We start from the raw sequence: 22705 nt of genomic DNA on the forward strand, positions 1-22705 counted from the left end.
ATTGTTCAGCTTTTGTTGAGCTTGAAATGTGCCAAGTTGGAAATAGGAGAGAGAGGTTTGTGATATTCCACTGGAACATATTGTCACTGTTATAACCAGCCCACGTTCACCGGAGCTGCCAATTATTCCCCAGCCACCATTTTTTTCCTTTAGATTGATCTCCTGCTTGAGGCTGTTTCACACCCATGACTCTGAAGCTTCCCTAGTGGCATGTTGGCTAATTAAGAGCAAAATCCATCTCTTGATGAAATAATGCTGCCACTGAAAAGGAATTCTACATTTTTTTTAATTCTTAATCAGGCTGGAAGGAGTAGTATTCTAACACTTGTATTAAGCATAGGAAAAAAGGTCTATAGCTAGCAATTAGCAATGATGAAAAGGACAGCGATTTAAAGCATGTTGCAGTGACATTTTTATCAAATTAAATGAGTTTGCTAGGCCCACCAGCTGCATATGCTTATTGTCATTTACTGTTTGGACAGCAACACATCAGCCACTGAGTATCAGGAGGTGCCGAATTTAATAAGTCATTTTGACACTGGTGTGAAACGAACAGATCAGCATTCTGAGGAATGTGTTCACACTCTGAACAGACAGGCAGACATTCTAAGCATGTGAGGTGACACCAATCAACAGGAAGAAATGATGAAAGCCAGGCTAGGGAGCAGGCAATGGTGGTAGTGGTGACAACGGCAGGCGCGGAAACACACCACTGAGAAAAGAAAAAGATACGCACATGCACACATCGAACCTACCGTTTCCTGGTTTAGCTATACAGAGCATCTGAAGGGGCAAAGACTTTTCAGAAACACTGGGACATGTATCCATTCTAGATCCCGGACGTTTTCATGTATAATTTAAAAACCTACCCAGTTTTCTTAAAACCACCACTAAGAGAAGCTGATAAATCTTCAGATTCTGTTGTTGTTTTTGCTCCCTCATGTTTGAAATATGGCAAAAGAAACCAACAAAAACAAATTCTCTGCATGCAGGGAAAACAAATTTTCGTTTACCCTTTCTACCTAATATGTTTGCCCTAAACTGATTGCCTAGCTAGGATAAGAGGAGCTGGTATTACTTGGTTTTGATTTACAGTGAGGGAGGGTATATGTTGCTTTCAAAACTCTTGCTTGGAACGTGAGATGTGGAATGACATTCCGATAATCCCAGAAGCTATTTATGTCAAGGGTGAGATCTGATACCAATGTCTTAACCATGTACCTGGCATCAAAGTTAAAACACACCAGATAGTCGATTGCCAATTACCTCTTAAAACCTGCAGGTGTAATTTACAGCCTAACAAAGGTGACTAGTAATTAGTTCATGGCTTCAGAAGTTTCTAATGCCATCTAGTGGAAACGGTAAATCTGATCACTTCTGCATCAAAGGAGAGCCTCAAATTCCAGATAATATGTCATTACGTTGCTTCATATTGAGAAAAACTTTGTGCCAGAGTCCAATCTCAAATGTATCTCAAAAAAAATTGCTACAGTGCTTTCATAAGACTAGAATACATTGCCTTGGGAAATAAGACTTGCCCAGAATACCCTTGGATGCCTGCCCACAAATGAAATCATTATTAGCACCAGGCCACCACTGCCATGCCCGTAAGATCATTTTCTTCATCACTCTTCTCTTTCTTGTCTTCCAGACCCTAGAATCCAGAGATGGGTTCTTTGGTCAATTTTTAAAAATCATTTCGCAAGCCTAGTGGGTTCCATAAAACCTGAAATATCTTTTGAAGTAAATTTTGCACTGATTTTAATCTAGAAAGTAGTTAAGGAAAGCTAAATACATGTTGATAGTTTAATACTGGAAGCTACTTAACTTTCAGCAGAATGTTCATAGATTTTCCTCCAGTGAAATTCTGTAGTGATATTCTGAGCAAGGACAGCATTGGAGACTTTCTGCCTCCTTTCAAGATGATCACCAAGCAGCTTTAGCCATGGAGCTATGACATGAGAATCAAATGGTGCCTCACATAATTGCAAACACAAAAATACTCCACATTTTATTTTGCATGGGAAGATGGGCAGGTGAACAGTCTCTGTTCACCTTTGCATATGTCACTCTCCTCTGTATCCACACTCAAAGGCAGTCCTCACTAGGAGCATGGTTATGGGAAGAGAAATTACTGTGCAGGGAATCTGGAACTGAGTTCCAGTGCAAATTAATGTGAAACTCAGAGCTACTCGTTTCGCCTCTCCCCACTCAGTTTCCTTATCCATCAAATAAGGAAGTTAAATACAAATATCAACTCAGAAGTCTTTTCTTCTCTAAAACCCTGTGGTTTAGAATTTCAAGTCCAAAATTCAGATCTTCTGTTTCATTGTAATACTTGTATTTAAAAGTACTAACTTCATTGTAGTTATTTCACTTAAAATAATAATGTTTATTAAAATGAGCTTTATTATTTATTTATATTATGTTATCTTTATTATAATTATTTGTTTTAAAATTATTGTATTATCCCACTGTTTGGACTGCCATTGATTTTAAAAGCAACTTATTGGCAAGAGGAGAGGGCTATAGTTTTTTGGTATTTTTAGACGGAGTTTTGCTGTTGTCGCCCAGGCTGGAGTGCAATGGCACAATCTCGGCTCACTGCAACCTCTGCCTCCCGGGCTCAAGCGATTCTCCTGCCTCAGCCTCCCTAGTAGCTGAGATTACAGGTGCCTGCCACCACGCCCAGCTAATTTTTGTATTTTTAGTAGAGATGGGGTTTCACTATGTTGGCCAGGCTGGTTTCGAACTTCTGACCCCAGGCAATCCACCCGCCTCAGCCTCCCAAAATGCTGGGATTACAGGCATGAGCCACTGTGCCCGGCTGGAGTTTTAAAGAGTTAAAAATAGAAAATATGGTATATCTTTCCTATATATGCCCATTTAGCGTTGCTATGTTGGATAAAATATATTTTATTTTAGTATATTTGTAAAATAAAGAACTTTTTCAGTTGGAAAGAAATATATAGTCTTGCCACACATAAAGTCTTAAAAAAAAAAAAAAAGATAAATCATTTGTAGCTCTAACATCCAAAGACTTGTCTTGTTCATTTAACACAACAGTGTACCCCCTCAATCTTCTCCTCATGTGTAATATTCACATAATTTTATCATATGGCATAGGTAAAATTGTACATGCTGATTTTCATAATAGCATTCATTTTTGTGACAAGAAATATACAGTTTATTATAAATATACAAATACACAAAGAAATTAAAATCACCCAGAATCTCATGACTCAGATATCCTCATTTACTATTATTTCTTTAAATTTTTTTCTATGCATAATTTAACATGGTTAAGATTATATTACATATTCTGATTTTAAGTACAATTAACCCAAGAAGAGTCATTCACAATTCCTAGTTGGAAGATGTTATAAAGAGGTTTTAATCACAGATTATATCTGCCACTGGTAGGTTATTCATTTTTCATAATTACGAAAAAACCCTATATACTCAGGTCATTCAAAATGAGTTCTTAGAAGCATAAAATTATTACTCAAGTTCTTTGTCAATGCAATTTTTTTGTATTGCTGAATAAAAATCAGTTTCAATGGAGGGATAAAAAAATACTTTCTGGGTTTAGTAATTCTGCAAACACAATGCCCTGTCATTTAAATATTGCAGGCCCTTTTTTTGTACTAGAAAAGAAGTAGGTTGTATTGTTTTAAGTAGAAGGTGATTCCATCTGACCCATGGGGTAAGGAATATTACCCAAAAAAAAGTATTTCCTGATTCTGAAAAAATAGCAAAACCCAACAATAACAACTAATGGAAAATAGCAAAAACCAACAACAACAACTAATGGAAGGGTTATAGACCCTAGCTTTTTTTGCCCCTGGGTTATAAATCCATTTGAAAATACCTAATATAATTAGATTTTTTTATTATGGAATCTAAACAGAATAAAAAGCTGTTTGTAAATCTTTTTACATCATGGTTTCCAAGTCCTTAATCCTTCAATTGGCTGGAGTAAAACTTTGAGTAATTTTTCCAGTTGTGTACAGCTTGGCATATTGCAGAATTTTTAATATTGTCTTCACAAATTAACGCAATTCTTGGGTTGTGACGTCCCCAATTCTTAATCTTCAAAACTCTGTAGGTGGGCATCAGCTTCTTTAGTTCTCTATGGGGAACTCTGAGGCCAGCCTGATTTTTGTTCCTTTGTAGACTAATTTTGAACCCAGATGCTTAAAGAGCTTTCTTTAGCCTCATAATTCAAAGACAAAGGGGGAGTCTAAGGATAGACCTCTTTTCTTGGACGATATCAGGACCTCTGTGAGTCCTTTCCATCTACATTCAAGACTTTCTTTGCCTCAGGAAACTTTCTGCTTATTACATCTCTGATGGCCCCTTTTGTGCAACATGGAGGGTGAGCTCTTCCTCAACAGCACCAATGGTCATGTTCGCTCTTCTCATTCCTCTGGCCTCCATCTCTACCCTACCCCACATCGTTTTAATCTTTATCTTATTTCCCTCCATATCCGAGAAAAGTTTTATTTTGTAGTATCTGTGCACCACCCTGCATAACTTCATTACAAATTTCTAACCTCCCACTCATTTCTAACTTCCATACACTCCATTATTTCATATTTTTTAATTCATTCTACATTGTTTTGTTTTTACATTAACACTACCGCCTTTTTTTAGGTGGTACAAATGTAAACATCCCTAATTGAAAAGATGTTCTTATTTCCCCCAATTTTTCCTTTATAAGAAGAAAAATTTGATCCAAGCATGGTGGCTCAAACCTGTAATCCCAGCATTTTGGGAGGCAGAGGCAGGAGGATCGCTTGAGTTCAGGAGTTCAAAACCAGCCTGGGTAACAAAGCAAGACCCTCTCTGTATATTAAAAAATAATTTAAAAAGAAAAAAATAGTATGTAGAAAGAGTCTTCATCCACACATAACAGATGTTAATAGTTTATCATATTTGATTCTGATCTTTCTTAGACACATAAAATATCACAGATGAAGTTCAAGCCTCTATAATCCTCCAGTGTATTTGTTTTCGTGCTGCTGATAAAGACATACCCACGGCTGGGCAATTCACAAAAGAAAGAGGTTTATTGGACTTACAGTTCCACATGGCTGGAGAGGCCTCCAAATCATGGCAGAAGGTGAAAGGCACATCTCACATGATGGCAGACAAGAGAAGGAGCTTGTTCAGGGGAACTCCCTTTTATAAAACCATCAGATCTCATGAGACATATTCAATCTCACGAGAATAATATGGGAAAGTCCCACCCCCATAATTCAATCACCTCCCATTGGGTTCCTCCCACAACACGTGGAAATTGTGGGAGTTACAATTCAAGATGAGATTTGAGTGGGGACATACCCAAACCATATCACCCAGATATAATTATTTTGAGGTTATTGTGTATCTAGTCATAGTTTCATACTTTTACTACTTATACATGGATTTATAAATAAATAACAGTGGGCTGTTTATTAAATTTCTATATGCAGTATCATATTGAAAATGGTATCATTTTACCACATTTGTTTTCTCTCAATATTATTTTCTGTGGAGAGGCCACATTTAGATGTTCCAGCTGACAGCCCCAGCTGAGGCATCACCCTACAGCCAGACTCCACCACCAGACATAAGAGTGCATGAGTCTCTTATACAATCCCACCCCTATTCCTTGAGCTGCTCCAGCTGATGCCAACTAGAGCAGAAACAAGTTGTACACATGGATTTCTGCCCAAATTGTAGATTTGCAGGCAAAGTAAGTGATGCCATAGTTTTAAGCCATTAAGTTTTGTGGTAATTTGTTATACAGCCACAGCAATGTGAATGGCTTCTTCCTGTTCCCTGTCCTGGTTCTTCCCCTTCCTTACCTGTTCTCCTGAGAGCACTGTCTCGATAAATTATTTGCATATGAATTCAAGAGACCCAGGCAGAGTTATGGGATAGTCCACATGAACAGAGAAATTCACAACTTCTCTTAAAAGCTCTGTTTTCATTAAAACTGTATTCTTCTGCAAATCAAAGCCACAATGAGGTACCATCTCACATCAGTTAGAATGGTGATCATTAAAAAGTCAGGAAACAACAGGTGCTGAAGAGGATGTGGAGAAATAGGAACACTTTTACACTGTTGGTGGGACTGTAAACTAGTTCAACCATTGTGGAATACGGTGTGGCGATTCCTCAAGGATCTAGAACTAGAAATACCATTTGGCCCAGCCATCCCATTACTGGGCATCTACCCAAAGGACTATAAATCATGCTGCTATAAAGACACATGCACACATATGTTTATTGCAGCACTATTCACAATAGCAAAGACTTGGAACCAACCCAAATGTCTATCAATGACAGACTGGATTAAGAAAATGTGGCACAAATGCACAAGGAATACTACGCAGCCATAAAAAAGGATGAGTTTGTGTCCTTTGTAGGGACATAAATGAAGCTGGAAATCATCATTCTGAACAAACTATTGCAAGGACAGACCAAACACCACATGTTCTCACTCATAGGTGGGAACTGAAAAATGAGAACACTTGGACACAGGGTAGGGAACATCACACACCAGGGCCTGTCATGGAGTGGGGGGAGGGAGAGGGATAGCATTAGGAGATATACCTAATGTAAATGACGAGTTAATGGGTGCAGCACACCAACATGGCACATGTACACATATGTAACAAACCTGCATGTTGTGCACATGTACCCTAGAACTTAAAGTATAATAATAAATTTTTTAAAGATCTTAATAAAAATAAATAAATAAATAAATAAATAAATAAATAAATAACTCTTCTTCTGTGGTATCAGTCATTGGGCAAAATAAGCAATTGAACTAAAACGAAAAGGTGGCAAGAAGGAAGAAATATGCTCTCTGAATTCTCCTCTGAGTAAACACATTAACGGAGGAGTCAGAGAACCAAGAAGCACCCAGAATCACTGTTAACAACAGAATTATTTTGTAGAGAGTCCCATCTTGTAAAGGCAGTGCTTAAAACTTTCGCCTTAATAATCCTGAAAGAATCCCTAGGAGATTTTTCATCTCCCTCTCTCTGGTGGGGAAAAAAAAGAGCAAATCCCATTGCCCTCCTAATGTTTGCTCTCTAGTGAAATCACTGGGGTTCCTGTGAACAGGTGTCCTGCCAAACAGCAGGGAGGAGAGTGAGCATTAGTTCTGAGTCTCTAGTTCCACCCCTTGGAGGAAGAGCCTCTGCCAACAAATAGTTTACGGGGCAATAGAATTTCATTTGCTGATGAGTGTTGCTCCTCATAGTGATCTGAGCATTTCTTAGAAAATGACCTTCTCTTTACCCCCGGTGCTTGACTCTAGTCCAGTGACCTCAAGACAGCAACAAACAGCTGATATGCTTTATGGCAGGTATTTCACATACTAGGTCTTTGGAATGGATATCTCCTTCTGAAGTCTATTCTGCAGCCACTCCATCATGGTGCATATTTCCAAGTGATTTTGACCTTGGCAAGCTCCAGTTTTAGAGTTCCTCTCAATGGTATCACTATCCAAGACTGCAAGTTCACAGACAAACCAACATCCTACAGCAATAGTCACATAATTACAGGCTTCTTTTAGTCTTCTACCAGGTCCCTTGGAAATAATTCAAAAATAATGAGCATACTTGGAGCACTGTGAAATAAGCCTTAGAGAATTTTCTAGGATGGGATGTATTTAAATTATTCTCCATCTTGGGCCTTTATTTGCATTACAAAATTCCTCCCACCTCCACCATGGAGGGCAGTTTATCTTTCCCAGGCTTTATGTTTCCCCAACCATCTGGAAAATGAAGCTAACCTAGGAGACACTGGAGCCCTTCACAAAAGGCTGTTCTATTTCCCTCCTAAACTCACCTTGGCCACTGTCTCATGCCCAGGAGAAAGCCTTACGCTGAGTCTGTCAAGAAGCTGAGCCTCTCCTGGTGTTCTTCCAACAGCAGTGTAACAGCACCCATGGAAAACAAGGTCTCAGGTCAGCACCAGGGTTGCAAACTCCTGTGGCTCAGGAAAGTCCATCTGTCCTGTGCCTTCAATGGCCAAGAAAGAGAAGAAAACATTTGTATCACATGCAGTTGTGAGGTCCTCTGACGCAGATTCCAGAAAGCTGTATGGAAGGTCACTCCCAGAATGGCAATCACTTCATTTGGCCCATCCCCATAAGATACCTTTAAATTCTAGCAAACCTGAAGATGTCTTTAGAGCTTTGGCATTTGGCTTTTCATTTGTTTTTATTTTAACCTTTTTTTTTAACCTTTGCCTATGTTTCCCAGGATCAGTTAATTTAATCTGCAATAAACTGAAGTACCATAAAATTCATGGCAGAGTTCAGCCTTAGGGGTCAAGCAACCTAGATTTCAAGCCCCAGCTGGTTCTGTATCTTAATTTCTATTTTTGTGACCTTGGAGAAGTTATGTCAACTCTCTAAGCTTCCATTTTCTTTTCTCAAAAAAAAAAAAAAAAAGTATAATTCTCTATAGAGTAATTGTGAACATTTCAGGAAATACTGCATGTAAAATACTAAGTTTAACACCTGACACCAAGTATGGATTCAGCTAATATTATCTATGTGAAGACAAATCCTATGAAACTCCATTTCATCCACTCATGCTCTGTCTGGAATATTCAGGACCAGGACTCTTCTAAAAACAAGGGGGATAATCTTGTAGCATGTGGTGAAACCCCATTTCAAAGGCACTAAAGTAGGTATTAGACACACACACACACACACACACACACACACACACACATAGAATAATCTGGATGATCTCCTGCAAGCACTAAACCTAAGAGAGAATAGGTTCCAGGCCAACACACATTTTCTGCAAAATTGAAGATCCACCCCACAATATGTACTATATGTTTAGACCTGGAAGCTTCTTTATGCTAGAGACCTCATTTGGGGACTCTTATGCAAATGGGATGGACAGGGTTTTGAATTGTATTATTAGTTGTTGGGGATTCTTTCTGCAAAGTTGTCCAGAAATACAGAGATTTTTTTTATTATGAAAAACTTCAAAGATACGCAAAAGTAGACAAAATAGTATAATAAACCCCTATGTTCTCTTTATTCAGATTCTACAACTATGAATTCGTGGACAATTTTGTTTCACCTAGACCCCCACCCACTCTCCCCAGTCCTATTATTTCAAAGCCCATCCCCAAAATTATTTCATTTCATCCATCAATATTTTCTATGTGTTTCTCAAAGGATTCACATTTGTAAGATCTAACTATATATCACTATCACACTTAAAAGCTTAATATCAATTCTTTAATATCAAATGTCCAGCTAATGTTTAAATTTCTAATTTGTCTAATAAATGTCATACTACTTTAACCGTGTATTTGTTTCAATAAGAATCCAAATAATGCCTATACATTTCAACTGATTTATTTCTTTTCCGTCTTTTTTCCATCTATAGATCTTCCTCAATATTTTCCCTTGCAACTTATTTGTTAAAGAAACCAAACTGTTCTGAGTATCCCAGAGTCTGGATTTTCCAAAAAGCCTGCTAAAGGGTTCTTAACTTTTCATAGTTAACCTCTAAACAGGAGGAGGGATAGAGAAGCTGAAGAAGCTATTAATCTGCTGGTGAGAACATTTTTATACTTTTCCTAAAGGCTGCTGATGTAATCGACAAGATCACTGTCATGTCAGTTGCAGGCTGCAGTGAGGAAGCCCAAGATTTGTTATGCCCCCAGGTCTTCCCCTATGTTCCTTCTAATGAAGACATCACAGGCACAAGCGCTCTGTGTACCTCATTATCACACACTGTTTTTCTTGAGACCCTGCTCCCTTCTCTCTCCCTGACAGAGGCATGGGTCTGTGCAGTGGAACTAAGGGGATGAAGATGTGGGTTTAGCAGCAAAAGGCAACAGGTGGGAGAATGAAAGGGTGAAGAAATAGGTAGATGAAGCCAAAAGCAGGGGAGTCCAGGATTATGGATGGATAGGATGAGCAGACAGGGTATAACAGGGGTGTCACAGCGAAGGTGGTGGCTCTGCCGTGATCACTGAGTCTCATGCCTGGTGACAAGGAATTAGGCCACTTGGGCTGGGAATACATATGACCTTTTCCTCTGCCGTGAACACAACCTCTGCTACCTCAAACTAAAATCCTGTAAACAACTCAGCCATTGTAGGAGATGCATTATGACTTGAGTTGTTATGACAGATTAGATCTGGTTATGCAGTTATGGCAGCCCGTGCTAGGAAAGCTGTTAGCCCGATGACTACTTTATTCTTCCCACACGAGAACCCTGCAGTGAGAACTGTTTCCCTTTTATATACAATAGTAAGATTCTAGAGCCTTCCCCTATGCTATAAAGGATCACATAAAAACAGCAATACCTTGCTGACAGAGAAATAATATAAAGCAGAGGTATATTTTCATAAAATAAAATGTTGATGCAATTCATGGACATTGAAGGTATACAGTCAGCCCTCCATATTCATGAGTTCTGCATCTGTGCGTTCAACCAATCAAGGCTCAAAAAAAATTCAAGAAAAATAATTGTTTAAAATACAAACTGTAAAATAATATAGTATAATAGCTATATATACAGCATTTACATTGTACTAGGTATTCTAAATAACCTAGAGATGATTTAAAGTAAACAGGAAGATGTTCGTACATAGGCTACATGCAAATACTATGCCATTTTATGTAGGGGAGTTAAGCACATACAGATTTTGGTATCTGCAGGGATCCTGGGACCAATTGCCCAAGGATACCGAGGAACAATCATCCTGTATCTTCTCCTTTTTATTCTCTTTTGTTCTCATAATAAGCTTTGAAAATTAACAAATTTTTTTCTCATGTAAAAATCCCTCATGAGAAAATAAAATTCCCTTCATGACACTAAACCCCTTCATGAGAAAAAAAAAAAAAAACTGATGATCTCCACTTCTGGCAATGGTGGCAATGCTTGTTAAATGCTCACCTTCCCACTGAAAACAACTAGAACACCTGGACTAGATACTTTTTAAAATGTATTTGTTGGCTTCAGAGACCTACCAAGCTGAGGAAGACTTGAGGAGTCACATTCCTGGAGAGAAAACTGCAGAGAATTGAGTCCAATATTCATCACTGCTTTTGCCCTCTTGGTGTTCACAGGTTTCAAAGCAATAGCTAAAAGGTTGAAAGCCTGAGCAGAAAGTGGCAGCTGAAAGACTAGACAGAGCATTGACAGTCTCAGGTGGGGAGGGAAGCAAAAATTGGAGTTCCGAGATCACCAAAGAGAAGGTGCCCTGGTAACCACATTATGCTTTCAGTTGGGACTCCCACTGGCTATACCCTAGGCATAATGGTGAACAAAAATTAATCCGACCTCACAAAATCTGAAGCCTACCTTCAAATCATCTCAATCCCAGGTCTGATCAAGGTGATCTGTCCCTGGGTTAACTTCATGCCAGACACAAAACAGGTCCTCTGGAAAAATGTAACATCATACGTAACTTCAAATTAGCTCTACAGTTCTTACATGCATGTCTAAGCATGCTAGGAGATGAGATCAAATAACCAAAAACCAACAGAAAAGAATAGACAGTAGAAACAGACTAACACAAAATCAAGACATTTGAGTTTCACAGATTATAAAGTAATTGAGATTAATTTGTTCAAGATATTATATGATGAAATGGAAAATATCATACTGTAAACTTTTTTAAAAGGATCAAGTATAAATGCTAGAACAGAAAAATACAACAATTGGAATTAAAAATTCAAGAGTGGGGCTTAGCAGCAGTTAAAAAGATAATGGTTATATGGAAGATAGGCCAGAAGAAAATAGCCAGGCTGTGGGAAATCCAAATCTTAATAAGCAGAGTAAAATTTTGAAGGTCAAAGAAAAAGAGAAAATCCTAAAAGCAGATGGGACAGCGGTGGAGGGACACATTACCTTTAATAGAGTGACAATAAGACTGACAGCTGAATTCCCAACAGAAATAACTGAAGCTTGCCGGACATGTCCCCAGATGACATCGGTGACCAATTCTTACTTTCTTTTTTCGCTTACAATTCTCTAGAATAACTATAGAATATGCTGGGAATACAATGGCCTGAGATAAGGAAGAACTAGCCAGAACAGCCTGGGCTCTGTTCCAGTCCCTCCTGGAACAAGATCTCCTGCAACACTGTAGCACAGTGAGTCCAGTTTCCTCTGGTATAAAACCCAAAGTGGAACACATTTTCAGGGACCCTCAGCTGTGGTGAAAAGTGGGATAAATCCATCCTCCCTGGGCAGATTTCCTGAGCCTTAGGGAACCAGCTCATCATGAATCCTAGGTTTCTACTGTCCTCTGCTGCCTATCTATGAGTAAAAAAGTTGCTTCACTTAATTTCTTGTGTTACCAGATTCATGCAAGTGAATTGAAACTAGTGCAGTGTTTAGAGTCCTTCCTTGAGATTGAAACCAGTACACAGTGAACATGCTTCACAAAGCCAGGAGACAATGGAATGATGCTTGCAAACTGCTGAAAAAAAGAACAGCTGAGCTTCCACTTCCAATATGGTAAAGTAGCTGCTACCATACCCAGATTTCCCACATATCACAACTATAAACTCTGGACAAAATTAGAAAAAATAAAAACCTGATGACATTGGAAAGTGAACAAACACAGGTAAATTGTGAAAGAAAGTAGACACTTGGAAAAAAGGAACAGCACGGGGTGAGTTGCCCATTTTTACAGCATTTTGCCTGAGTGTAAGCCAAAGTCGGTGCTGCACACTGTGGTTCTGATAGAACTCCACCAGCACACCTCTACCGCAATGGCTTGAAAAAAGCAGAAGACAGAGTTTACGATAATCAGCCACTGGAAGGGAGAGGGAAGTCTCAGAAAGGATACAGTCAGAAAGAATGACCACAATGTCTGTGTTTAAACAGCCCAAATCTCTGGCTAACACCCAAAGCATAAAACCACAAGGCAGATTCTAGCTAAGAATATGAGCTTTGAATACCTGTGGGATGATATCAAAATGTCCAACATACATATAACTGGATCCCAGCAGAAGAAGAAGAGACAATAGGACATAAAAAATGAAGAAATAATTTCCAATTTTTTCCAAATTTAGTGACACACATAAATTTACAGACTCAAGAAACTCAGTGATTCATGAGCAGGACATACACACATAAAATGACATCAATATCATCAGACTCAAACTGCTGAATACCAAAGATAAAGAGAAAATCTTGATAACAACCAGAGAAAAGAATACAAAACACACGGCTAAACAATGATTCAAAATATCACAAACTTCTCACTTGAAACTAAGATACCAGAGACATTGGTAAAACACTGAAAGTGCTGGAATAGAAAGCTATCAACCAAGAATTCTACATCCAGAGAAAATAAACTTCAAGAATCAAGGCAATATAATGTCATTTTCAGAGGAAAGGAAATAATTGCCAGCCTGGAAGTCTATACCAGTGAAAATATCCCTAAAGAAAGAGTGAAATAAAGATGTTTTAAGATAAAGAAACATTGAAATAATGTATTGTCAGTAGATCTGTACCAAAGAAAATTCTAAAGCAGGTTCTTTGAGAAGATGAAAAGGATCTCAAATGGAGCTTAGAAATGCAGAAAGAATTAAGAGCCACAGAAAAGGTATGTGGGTAAACATAAAAGAATATATAATGTAAAAACTATAATAATCTTGTCAAGGGAGTTAAAATATACACAGAAAAAATATAAATGACAACAGTAATACAAATCAGAAGTCAAATGAAGTTAAAGTGTTCTAAGGTCTTTGAATCGCTTGGGTGGAGGTAAAAGTACTGTTTTACATGTAGCGTAATCTAACCCGTGCCAGTCAGACCTCCCCTTCAAGACTTAGGGACTTATTCCCTCAGCTGTCACCTCTCCTTATGAGTTGCCATCAGCTGAAAAGGGCCACCTTGCCCAGTGACATGCCTCCTTCCCGAGGCAGCCTACATCCAATAACTGCTTAATGTGTGGATATAAAAGCCTGGCCCCTCACCCAAACTCAAGACAATGCTGAAAAGCCATCCCCACTTCCAAGGTTCCCTGGAGAGCGCTTTAGTCTTTCATTCTAATTGCAGCACAACCCAACTTCTCCCTTTAACAAACCTGCTTCCTTTCCTTCCCTTCCACTGGTGTTAAGCCAAGAACATTTCCCCAGTAAACCTTCTGAACAATAACTACACCTCAAAGTCTGTCTCCTGGGAGACCCAACCTGAAACATTACATTCGACTTTCAAAAGTCTAGGGGCTATGTTTAAATTCTAGGATAACCTCTAAAAGAGTACAAAAACAAAATGTAAGATTAGCAAACTAAAAGAGGTAAAATAGAATAATAAAAAATAATCCAGGCTGGGTGTGGTGGTTCACGCCTGTAATCCCAGCACTTTGGGAGACTGAGGTGGGTGGATCACTTGAGGCCAGGAGTTCAAGACCAGCCTGGCCAACATGGCAAAACCCCATCTCTACTAAAAATATAAAAATTAGCAAGGCATGGGTGGTACATGCCTGTAATTCCAGCTACTCAGGAGGGCAAGGCACAAGAATTGCTTAAATCTGAGAAGACAAGGTTTCACTGAGCTGAGATCATTCCACTGCACTCCAGCCTGGGCAACAGAACAGAGACTCTGTCTCAAAAATAACATTCATCATCATCATCATCATCCAAAAGAAGGCAAGAAAGGAGACAAAAGGGAACGTAGAACAGGTGAATTAACCAAATGACTGTTAAACTTATGAAAAGACAATCAGTAATAATCAAGAAAATGCAAATTAAAGCAATACAATTATTCATCCAATAGATTTGGAAAGATTTAAAGAATGATACCATCCAGCACTGGCAAGGATTCCAGATTACGGACTCTTTCACATATTGCTAGTGGGAATGTAAACTGTTACCACCATTTGCAAAAGCAACTTGGTAATAGATATTTAAATTAAATATTCATTGACCCTTTGTAGCAGAAACTAACTATTCAAAAAAATTGTTTCCTCTTGTTCTGGGCACACCTACACTACATTTTCCAGATTCTTCTGTAGGAGACAACTGAGTCCTAGCTCAGTTATGACATGACATTCCCTTGTCAAAGGTAGCAAGCTCCTGTGGCCTGAACCCTGGAGTGATTATGTGTAGGAGACCTCTGAGTACCTGGAACTAATGTGGACTATTTTACTTTTATTATGTTTGAAAGATGATATATTCTAGGGTCTATTTGTTACAGCAGTTAGCTTACTGTAACCTATATATCCTTTGACCCAACAATATTACTTACAGGCATCTGTCTTTAGAGGTAAAATTATAGAATACATAAGACCCTTTGTGTAAGGAAACATATGACCAGAGCAACCTGAATGTTCATTAGTAAGAGAAAAGAGTTGCATCAGTTATAATACATCCATACTAAGGAATATTATGCAGCTATTAGGAGTTATCTCTGTGCCTACTGACCTGGAGAGACTACCATAATGGTTAAGGGGGAAAAAAACCAACCTGATACAAATGCTTAATATAATTTCTTTTGTAAGAAAAGAGAAACTGACCCCAAAAAAATGGCATATACATGTGTGCATATATTTGCATGAGGATGGAGAAAGGTATGCAAAAATGTGAATCAAGTTTTTAACATTAATTATCTCAGTGATGTAAGAATGAGCAAATACAGGCTATGGGAAAGAAAAAAAGAATAACAGAATGGAAGCCTATCTCAGTGTAATATTGAATACAAATGTAGAATATAAAATTGAATCATTAAATATTAAATCAAATATGTAAAAATTAAATATATATGTATGTAGAGAAGGATGAGAAGGTAATATCAACTTATATAAAATTCACTTTTGTCTTAAATGTTAATATTTTAATGTTACTTTTATAATTTTAAAAAAACTGAAAAAAAAAAAAGGAACAGGCTTAACCCCTACCTAGACTGGGCTTTTTATGCCACATAGTGACCATTTTTCTAAACTGACCAGCCTGGATTTGAGACTATGTAGTGGTGTTGGGGTTGTGTCAGTGTCTTGTCGAGCCCAAAAGTCCACTAAGCACTATGAGGGTGGAGTTTTCCCTGAAAAAAAAAAAAAAAAAAAAGTCCCCATAGTCAGTCCTCCCAGGTAGAGTTCAAATCTGGAATAGGAAATGAAGGTGCGAGAGGCAAGTCTTAGACTAGAATAACTTCTTAAACTTTAATGTTCTTACAAATTGCCTAGAAGCCTTATTAAAATACAGATTATATTTCAGTGGGTCTAGGGCAGGGCCTATGATTCTGCATTTCTCATAACTTTCTAGGTGATGCTGACACTGCCCGTCCTTGGACCACACTTTGCACAGCCCAAGGACTAGTGTAAGGGAAATCTTTCTACTCTCTCTGGGGGCAGAAGCAGAATACAGGGAGCAGGGGGCGAGGTGTTAGCTAAGTTGCCCCAGACAAAGCAGGAATAAGACCGGGAGCTGGGCTACCAAGACACTCTGAAGATGGCCTGAGCCATGCATGCCTCAGTTGCGAGCTCCTGTGCATAGGCACTCCCCCTCCATCAACCTCAAACCTTCTGTGAAGTCTTGTTAAAAGTTACATCCCAGGCCCTGCTGCATTGTCAGGAATTACAAGTGATAATTCCTGGAAAGACTGATCCCATGCTTATGATGAAGTGTCAACAGTAACAGCTGGGTCTGTTTCCCCTGAGGTCAATGCAGTGGTTGCAAAGGGCTCCCCAGCAGGAGGAGCCCTGGTAGCCTCTGTCCAGGTGATATGAGGAGCAGAAGCTGCCAAATAGCACCCTTGATGGGAGAAGAACTGAGGCCGTTTCTGAACAGGGAGCAGCACTCTGGCACATCCACCAAATAAAAATGAACCAAGCTAAAATGGCTTGAGCAACAAAAAGGGGTTATTTTCTCATGTAACAAAGAGTCTGGAAGTCAAGCAATTTCAGGGTTGGGTGGTTCTCAATCCAACGACACCATTAAAGACCCAGGGACTTCCTGTCTTTCTGCTCTGCCCTCCCAGGCATGTTGGCTTTTGTCTCAGGCTGTCCCTTCATGGTGGCCAGATGACTGTGGATGGTTTAGGCATCACAAGGTCACACAACACGTAAGACAGAACACCCCTTCCTTGTATCCCTGGCAAAGATAACTTTCCCAGAAGCAGCACCCTCTTTCTCCAGTCCTCCTTGCAACTCAAGAGCCAGAATTGCACTACATGCCAAGTTCCTCTACCAACCACAGAACAGGGGAACAAGATTCCCTTGCTTGGCTTACAGGAATAAGATGATCTCTCTTTATGTGAGTGGGGTCTAAGCTTCCTTAACAATGCAGCTGCCTGATTCCCGAACAAAACTGTGGTCTGTAAGCAGGGAAATACCTGGACTGGGAACATGTACTGGTGTTGGGGTTGGATGGGAGAATGAATTTGGGAAAAGCAGACAGTGGTGTCTTCCATTCCTGAAAACACCCATAAATATATGGAAGGTTCTTTGAGGGGTGTTACTTTCCGTCAATAAAGGTAGTAGGTGGTCAAGACACCATCCTGCAGTCATAAATCAACCCTGGAAGACAAAGGAAAAGAAAAATTAAGGAAGTGGATAGAGATCAAGTTTCACCAAGAACTATAAAGATCCAAACAAAGGGCCCCGTGTGAACTATGCACATTCCTACTTCAGTGCTTTTACCTGTGCGGTCTGAACTGCCTCACCCCTACACACACACCTACCTGGCACACTCTCTTGTCTTTTATCACAGACCTTCATTCCCTCCATTTCAAGTCTGTCACACTTCAGAAACTTCTCTAACGAATCCAGCCTACAATAATTTATCCATTCTCTGTATTCCTTGAGCATTTGTAGTCTATAACACACTCTGTCATTTAACTATAGTGTGCATTTTCTGGAACTATTAGTTTTTATACATGATTATAACAGGATGTTAAAATGGAACTCTTTCTGACTCCTCTAGAGCACCTAGAAAATAGGTGTCAGCTATCCTCACTTTCCAAAGCAAGATGTCAAACCATCTATGCAAGAATTCCAAGGAAAAGGTCTCACAATTTTGAATGTTCTCACCACAAAGAAATGACGTGTTTGAGGTGATGGATAGGATAATTCTCCTGATTTGATCATTACACAATGTATACATGTATCAAAACATCACACTGTGTCCCATAAATATGTACAATTATTGTGTCAATTAAAAACAAAATAAAACTTTTAAAAAATGGGGAAAAAAATGGTCTGAGAAACAGTTTTGTGACCATTGTCCTTAATGGTATAAAATGTTGAAATTGAGCAACCTGGGAAGTAGACGTTTTCATTCCCCTATTAGTGTGCTTTCTGTCTTAACGTCCCGTTACAGGATTGGATTCAACTGCAAGTGAAAGAAAACACAAAGCAAATGACTTCTAAAAGAAAGAACTGTATTCCTCTCTCATGTAAATACTAAAGTAATGGCTCAAGGCTGATATGGTGAATCTATCCACATTCCCACCAGTAAGAAAGGAGAAAGGTCTAAGTCCTTTTAAGGAGACTTCCTGAACACAGCACACACACAGTCTTTATAGCCCATTGGCCAGAACTGAGTGACATAACTAACCCTAGTTACAAGGAAGACTGGGATATGTAATCTTTATTCTGAAAAGCCCTATGCCCAGTCAAAAGTCTAAGGCTACATCACTGCGGAAGACACAGTGAGGAAACTAGGTGTTTCTTCCATAATCCACCTCTTTTTTTTTTGTTTTCCTTGAGATAAGATCTCGCTGTGTTACCCAGGCTGAAGTGCAGTGGCACAATCATTGCTCACCTCAGCCTCAACCTCTCAGACTCAAACAATCCTCCCACCTCAGACTCCCAAGTAGCTGGAACTACAGGTGCACATCACCAGGCTCGGCTAATTTTTTAATTTTTTGTAGAGAGGGGATCTCACTATGTTGCCCAAGCTGGTCTCAAACTCCTGGACTCAAGCAATCCTCTCTCCTTGGCCTCCCAAAGTTCTGAGATTACAGATATGAGCCACTGTGCCTAGCCCCACAATCCACCTCTTTAACCCTAAAAATGCCCATGTGCACCCATCTTGAAATACATAGAACATACCCATCCTTTCCATAAAAGAAGGCAATAACCCAATCAGTAACTGCATTCAGCTTAAATCCAGAGTGTATGACTGGTGCCCAGTCCTCTCCATCAGGCCCAGATGCAGCTCTCAGTGGTCAGGTGATCTATATGCTAATAGTGAGTTATCTTCCCATCACATACCTAAATTTAAAATGATAGAGAAGAAACAAGATAATAACAATTTCTAAAGACTCCCATTTGGAAATGGGGAGAAGGGGAAATGCCCAGAAGTCACTGGCCCATAACTATTACATAACCCACTGGGCAGGAATAGCAAAGGCTCCTGTCCTGATTCATAGTGAAGTCATTTCCTTGGTTGGACACTCTGGCAGCTTCTCACTCTCCTTTCTGAGAATAATTCCCTTGTCCACTGGCCCTGGCTTTTCCTTCTGGAAGTTTCTCCTTTATCCATCATCCTCTTGACCACATCTGAAATGGGCCTTGGAGGGCACACACAATCTCCTTTCACACACTCTTCCTGCTAATGCAGTCTCTGGAACACAGGCATTACTCTACAGAATGCTGCTCACAGGTTTTTTTGTTTCCAATATGATTCCCTCAAAATTTTAGTAGGCTTCCAGTTTATCTGTTTCCATGTGTGCAAAACCACAGGTAACAATGTCATCTAGACACAGCTTTTAAGCCTAAAGTCTCAGGCTTTTTACTTACTGGCCAGTGTTTGGCCACACCTGTCTCTCTCTCTTAACATAGTAGCTACTGAAATAAAAGGTTTGGTAAGATTTGATTTTTGCAACCAGCTAAGCTGATTCCCATGATGGCAGAGAACTCGTAAAGTAAGTTGCTTGAAGAGGGTTTGGGGCCACAGTGCTACATGTTAGCGAGGCTGTCATTTTGCAGCCACCTCTTGGGGCAGGTTCAAGTTGGGGTACAGACACAGTCAGCTTAATTAACACTTCAAACACCTCCAAATTGCTAGACTCCCAGTCAAGTTAGGGTGCAGGCTGCATCCCAGAGTGCCTCCCTTAGCAAAGGGACATTTCCTTCCACATCCGCTTGTAGACTAGCTCTCAGCTGAATTCAACTCTCTCCTGTAGGACTTTGCTAAAAGCAGCAAAAAGCTGCCTGACCACCAATATTCTAGGCTTTTTCTACCATTTTCACTAACACATGGTCTGCCTTTCGAGGTGTAGCAGATGCAATTTTACCCAATGTTTTTTGCTACCATCTAATGGAGATGACCTTCTTCCTATTCTGCAACATCTATGTTTCTGCAGCCTATCACCTTCCCAAGCTAATGCTTAGCACTCCATTTCAAGACAAAATTCTGAATTACTTAGTATTAGGTTCAGTTGTGTCAGACAACCCATAACAATAGTGGATTTGCTTGTGGGTTGTTTGTTTGTTTATTTGTTTGTTTTGAGATGGAGTCTCGGTCTGTGGCCCAGGCTGGAGTGCAGTGGTGCAATCCCAGCTCACTGCAACCTCTGCCTCCCAGGTTCAAGCGATTCTCCTGCCTCAGCCTCCCAAGTAGCTGGGACTACAGGCGCACTATGCTGCCACACCCACCTAATTTTTTTGTATGTTTAGTAGAGACGGGGTTTCACTGTGTTAGCCAGGATGGTCTCGATCCCCTGACCTCATGATCCACCCGCCTCGGCCTCCCAAAGTGCTGGGATTACAGGCATGAGCCACTGTGCCTGGCTTTTTTTTTTTTTTTTCCTCTGAACTTTTCATTGGCCTCCTGCTGCCCAAAGGGTCCCCTGGTTCTGCTAACTTAATGTCTCAGAACTTTGGTGGTGTTGGTCTCAGACCCCACTTTGCCATCCACTATCCAGCGGGTGGTGGTCTTTTGGATGGTTTGCATGGAGTTGCTGCTGTCCAGGGCATCACCAAGATTGAAGTCCTTGCCATCTTCCAGCAGGCGGTGGTAGATGGCAATCTCAGCCTCCAGCTTGACCTTGATGCTCAGCAGGCCCTCGTACTTCTAGGCGTGGCACTGTTGCCCCGGCCCAGGTCTGTGCCAGCTCTGACTCCAGGTGCAGCAGGATCCTGTTGAACTGCTCCATCTGCAGGGAGTAGCAGGCCTCCACCTTCCTCAGGCCGTTCTCCAAGCTGGCCTTCAGATTTCTCATGGAGACCAGGTTGATCTCCAAGCAGCTCCGTGAGTGTCATCTCAGAAGCTCCAACCTTGGTGGACTGCATGGTGACTACTGTGATGCTCTCCTCAATCTGCTGAGACCAGTACTTGTCCAGCTCCTCTTGGCTCTTCTGAGCCAGCTCACCATATTGGGCCTGGATGTCTGCCATGATCTTGGCGAGGTCCTGAGATTTGGGGACATCTACCTCCACAGTCAACCCAGAGTTGGCAATCTGGGCTTGTAGGCCTTTTATTTCCCCTTCTTGGTTCTTCTTCATGAAGAGCAGCTCCTCCTTGAGAGCCTCGATCTCTGTCTCCAGCTGTAGCTGAGTGACACTGGTGTCATCAATGACCTTGCAGAGCCCATGGATGTTGCTCTCCACAGACTGGCGCATGGCCAGTCTCTGACCTGGGCTCCCTTCTTCTCTAGGTGCTCCCAGATTTTGCTCTCCAGCTTCTGATTCTTGGTCTTCAGGCTCCTCACTCTGTCTAGGTAGGAGGCCAGGCGGTTATTCAGGCTTTGCATGGTCTCCTTCTTGTTCTGGATGTCTCCCATCCTGCCAGACCCCCGGCCATCCCCACAGCCAGGGCCCCAGACCCCATGCCACCCCGGAAACTGGTGGAGGGGGACACAGAGATCTGGGAACCAGAGCCCCCAACACCTGCATAGATGCTGGCCACACTGCTGATGGGCCGAGTGTCTTAGCTGGGTGCCTGGACAGAGCCCAGGGACCGGTAGTTGGTGGAGAAGGTGGAGCGAGTGGTGAAGCTCATGCTGTCCAGTGGGGGGAGAGAGAGAGGGGACAGAACTCAGGCTTTACCAATGATGAACAGTGGATTTTAAAAGATGGAAGTTTTTTTTCTCTCACACATGCACGTTTCAGTAGTCAGTGTGTGTATGACTCATCAGGGGCCCAGGCTGCTTCCTGCCTACTGCCCGACCTCCTCAACATGCTGCTCCCACTTCTGCAAGCAAGATCTCAGCCAACTGCCTTCCATCCAGTGGAAAAGCGGGTTGAGGAGAAGGCCATGCCATCTCCTTTTGAAGATATTTCCTGGAAGTTGCCTACACTGCATGTACCCAATATGCCATTGATCAGAATTTAGTACCATGACAATGGGACTCCACACGCCATTGATCAGAGTTTAGTCCCATGGTGGTTAGCTGCTAGGGAAACTGAGAAATGTTGTCTTTATTCTGAAAAGCCATGTTTGCAGATGAAACTCACTCTATCATTGTAGGAAAACAAATGGAAAAAAAATTGGGGAACAACTAGTGTTTTCTGCCAAAGTGGTATTTCCCCTCACCTCAAACCTGGTGGAATGAGCTTCTGGGAGACAAAATCAAGCTTGTCCAAGGTCCCCTGAAGTCTGTGGGGTACCGGAGGGTGGTGCCAGAACGCTGGATGAATGAGCCTAAAGGGAAAGGGTGGGTACCAGGGCTGAAAGCAGAGAGAGGAGAGGAGGGCCTGCATGACTGAGGGAGAGCTGGCCTGGCACCCTCTTAAGGGACTTTGTCTAAGATGGCCTCCTGGG

The 22705-nt window shown here is 40.7% G+C and overlaps 1 long non-coding RNA gene and 1 pseudogene across 1 annotated transcript; both read right to left on the bottom strand.

Annotated features, from left to right (window-relative positions):
- Window positions 1-7291: 7291 nt before the first annotated feature.
- Window positions 7292-19720, bottom strand: LOC126934224 (uncharacterized). Its single transcript, XR_007718879.1, has 4 exons — window positions 19051-19720; window positions 18255-18328; window positions 17331-17514; window positions 7292-8021 (listed from the first exon to the last, which is right to left on the bottom strand). It is a non-coding gene; the product is annotated as an uncharacterized LOC126934224 (long non-coding RNA).
- Window positions 19721-20772: 1052 nt separating this feature from the next.
- Window positions 20773-21716, bottom strand: LOC126934216 (keratin, type I cytoskeletal 18-like; annotated as a pseudogene).
- Between the last annotated feature and the right edge of the window lie 989 nt (window positions 21717-22705).

Source organism: Macaca thibetana, chromosome 13 (genome assembly GCF_024542745.1).
Source record: "Macaca thibetana thibetana isolate TM-01 chromosome 13, ASM2454274v1, whole genome shotgun sequence".
NCBI classification, from domain to species: Eukaryota; Metazoa; Chordata; class Mammalia; order Primates; family Cercopithecidae; genus Macaca; species Macaca thibetana.